Raw genomic sequence first — 4,178 nt, 5'->3', positions numbered from 1 at the left:
CTCTCTCTCTCTCTCTCTCTCTCTCTCTCTCTCTCTCTCTCCCTCCCTCCCTCTCTCTTCTATTGATTGTGTCACCATGGCGTGAGCACGCCGACCCTCCCCCGGGATTATAAAGAGTGCCGTAATGGCATGCAGTAACAATACGTGTGTTGTTTAATTATCGCTGCAGTGCAGGGCTGGCCGCTGGCCGCTGGCCGCTGGCCGGCTGGGCCGCCACATGTGCTGGGTGCTGGTTGGGGCTCCTCACCCCCCAACCCCTCGCGGCCCCCGGAGGTGATGCTGTTTCACACACACGCACATGCATATTCGATTGAACCCCACCGAGGCCTTCACTTCCATACGCTACTCCCCCGGTGAACCCCGGCGCTTTCCATGATGATGATGCTTTTTGCGCGCTTGAATGGGTATCCGTTTTGAAACGTTGTTGGGGGGCGCTGCGCGTCGTCGGAAACACGACCGGAGAATAATACATTTTCAGAGAGAGAGAGAGAGAGAGAGAGAGAGAGAGAGAGAGAGAGAGAGAGAGAGAGAGAGAGATGACGGTGCGCGCCGTCGTCGTCGCGTTGTCTCCTGGGGACGCGTCGTGGAGGGAGCGGGGGAGGGGGAGGGAAGCACATGTACGATGGTGCCACTCGAGCGGTGAATGGGGTCGTTTAGGTTATTAGGGTTGAAGGTAAGGGGCGGGGGGGCCTGGGCGGGCGGAGGGCACATCGCGTGCTCGCCGCCATCCGACGCCCCCTCCTCCCTTGCGCCAAGCCCCCTCCACCCCCCGGACAGCGGCTTGTCGGCGTGGTGGCCGCCGCGACGGTATGATCCTCCCTCCCTTTCACCCCCTTTCTCCTCTCCCTCTGCCCGGGCCGCCCTCCTTGCCTTACGTCACCACCCGCCAATCTCAAACGAGAACTCTACCCGACCCTGTTCTAGTCCCCTGGCACTGACCTTACCTCAAAATTGCCCCCAGGCCTGCGCATTTTTTTTTCCATTTTCAAATTGCGACTATGCATAGAGATACGCCCCTTCAGGCTTCTGTTCCCTTTTCTGGAAACGATTTACGATTTGCAGCAATCCAAGCATGACTCTTGTGCGGGTGCCGCCACAGTAGACGGGCAACAACCACGTAAAGTGATTCATCTCTCATTGCCTGCCGGGCAGGCGGCCACTTCTGAGAGGGGTCCCGCGCCGCCGGCCCGGCCGGGGGCTTCTCTGCCGCCGCCCCGAGGGTCAGTCCCCCCCCCCTCCTCCCTCCCGTTTTCCCTCCCCGTTCTCTCTTCGCGCCGGCTTTAATGCTCGCCTGCGTAGATTTCCCTGGTGGTGGCTGTCCTCGGGCCTCCCCTTTTCTTGCTGTCACACTTTTATTGTTATCATCGCACCCGCTTAGCCAAAGGTAGGGCCAACCTGTGCCTTCTGCCTTCACTTAACCTTGTTTTTCCTGCATTTTGTGATAGTTATTTTAGTCCACTTCTTTCTTTCGTTGAGTATTGTAATTCATGTATTCTTTTGCACATATTTTTCATATTTTGGGGGGGTGGTTGGTTCTTTCTCTCGCTTAATCCGCCTCGCCTTCCCGCGGTCGGCATAGGGACACTCCGGCCTCGTAGCTGACGCCATGCTCAAGGTGCGCCCCAACCCCTCCTTCCAACCCAACCCCTCCCTCCAACCCGCCGCACCCCACCACGCCCTGCCGCCCCACCCCGCCGTGCTCAGCCGCGCCCGGCAGAGGTCAGGTCGCGACTTTTATTTTATTGGTCAGTATATCGCTGCCCTGTAGCTCTCCTCCACCAACCCCTTGCTGTTCTGGCTCCGCTATACCGCCTGCGGCAACCACCTGTAAAAGAGAGAGAGAGACGGAGAAGGATAGACCAGCGCTTTGGCTAAGTGGGTGGGAATATGATCCCAGCCCCGCGTCCCCGTGAGTAGGGCGGCGTGCATCGCAGTATGTACCCGTTATGAGATGGGTGGGGTAGGGGATCATGGACAAGGCGAAGCATAAAGGCCGTCAACTGCGCCATGTTTCGCCTGTTGCTGTTGCTGCAGCCGTTCCGCTCGAGCCATGCAAAAGGCGGCGTTGAGTGCCTGCTGGTGATGGCTTCCGAAAGGCAGCGGTTGGGGAAATACGTTGCTGGATACTGCGTGTTCCAGCTCAAAAACCATTTCCGGTACCAAAACTCAGGAGGCAGTAATTTACGATCAAAAGGTGACCGTTCCCACTTCAATAAAAAGTAACATTTACTTTTAAATTTTCTCCCCATTGTAATGCAAAAATGTTGTCACCTTCAGAGGGTAGAGAATGCAAAATTTCATCCCTTCTTTAGAAAGAAACGCCAACATTTGGCCCTTTTGTGGGGGAAGGGAGGGAGGGATCCCTCGAGTGGCAACAGTGGAGGAGGGAGAAAGGGGGGACGATTACTTGGCAGTGTTCTCGTTGTGTGTGTTGGGGCGGAAGTGAAAATGGACGGCCTGAGAGGCGGCCAGACCACTTTAGGCCCACACCCCCGGCCCCAGCCGGCATCATCCCTCTGGCAAGGGGACGAAGACGAGGCGAAGACCTTTGCCTGCCGGCATTTCTCTCTTCTCCCGTGTGTCCGTCTGTCCGTCTTGTATCATCCTTGCGGCTTTCTCATATCGCGCCTGCTGCAAACGCCGCAAAATGTGCTTTTCATTTTTGTACAAGTTTCGTGGCATTTCATTTTCTTGCATTGCGCTTCTGTTGAGAGTGTTCTAACTCCAAACTAGCGCAATGCACTCTAGAAAACCACCTCAACTCAAAAGACGCGCAATGTACTCAAAGTCAAGTGTACCAGAAGTAAACTAATGTCAAGCACACAAACTTTTTTGGAGTGCGTGAGTGATTATCTGGTGGGCCCGTTGCGTAGCGTCGCTTCGCGAGTTGCACTCGGACAGACGGGCTCGCGGCGGCCGACTGGTCCGCACAATTTTGTGACGAAATAATTTCCTGTGTACGTGACGGGCATGGCGACGTCCTCCTCCGCGCCTGTCCGTCCAGGACCAAGCACCTGCTGCCCGCAGAAGGCGGAGGGGGGGGGGGGAGAGACCGTAGCTAACGGCAAGGAAACGAGAGAGAGAGAGAGAGAGAGAGAGAGAGAGAGAGAGACGGACTCGAAAAGACGCGCGGGGATCGGCTTCTTGAATAACGCAGATGCGTTATCTTCAAAGCCCAAAATGATTTGAACGTAAGGCGCGATGTGGGTCTGTGTGTATGCGGATCGCTTCCTCACTGCAGCAGGCCAATTTCCCCCCTCCCCTCCACCTCCACACTTCGACTTCCTCCTCCTTCTCCTCCTCCTCCTCCTACCCTTCCTTCTACCCCTCCCCCACCTCCTGATGGCGGCCACAACTTGCGACTGCCTTAAATTGACAAACTTGTGGTGTTGGGGGCGGGGAGGGATCGTGCGAGAGGTTATAGGGGGCCCGGGTCGGGCCCGGCCAGCTGGCTCACCCTGGCAACGCCCAGAGGACCCGAATGAGCGTGGGCCTCCTTCACCTACAAAGCAATTTTTTCCCTTAAACACCGCCTGCACTCTTTTTTTTTCATGTAGAACACATTCTTCCAGCAGTCAGTTTGAATTTATTTAGCCAATGCTACTGCATAGGCAAATAACGACAGAACCTGCATCGCATAATCGGCCAACCATTTTGTGTGGATGAAACGACTTCCCCTAGTGTTGCCTCAAAACATATTATATTCGTGGCCGTCCCGTATCTTTCCCTGCCAGGGTGCCCATTTTATTTTTCTCTGGTTGTGTACACGACGACCCCTTTATTGGGGGAGAGCTCTCCGCTAGCGTTCGATAGACTCCAGGAACGAGTATAATGCGACCCTCAGCTCGGCCCTCGGGGCGTGTCAGGGCAATGCAGCCGGGCCGCGCCCCTTCAGTTATGCTCTTTCGCCCTATATATTTATATCCTCTTTTTTTTCCTCTCCCGCTTCCTTCTCCCGTCGCAGCCTCCCTCTTTTGTCCCAGACACATCTCTCCTCGTAATCTGGACCATCTGGCCGCCGCATATTCTGGGATGCGGCCAGCGCAGCCCGAGCGCAGCCAGAGCGCAGCCCAGCTCGGCGGGTAAAGCGGGGCGGCCTACCAGCGTGGCCGCTCGCCAGCACCAAAAATAGTTGTAGTTGATGATGATATCGTGTAAATTAGCTTAGCAGCCCCCCC

General features: G+C 56.1%; 1 protein-coding gene across 6 annotated transcripts in view; it reads left to right on the top strand.

Annotated features, from left to right (window-relative positions):
* The window catches only part of LOC113203803 (tyrosine-protein phosphatase Lar), a 305,315-nt gene that overhangs the window by 210,266 nt on the left and 90,871 nt on the right, over positions 1-4,178 (top strand). The gene's annotated exons all lie outside the window — the stretch shown is intronic.

Source organism: Frankliniella occidentalis, unplaced genomic scaffold (genome assembly GCF_000697945.3).
Source record: "Frankliniella occidentalis isolate FOCC.00 unplaced genomic scaffold, Focc_3.1 Scaffold227, whole genome shotgun sequence".
NCBI classification, from domain to species: domain Eukaryota; kingdom Metazoa; phylum Arthropoda; class Insecta; order Thysanoptera; family Thripidae; genus Frankliniella; species Frankliniella occidentalis.
Note: the sequence above shows the minus strand (reverse complement) of the source record. Positions and strands in the feature narration are given on the sequence as shown.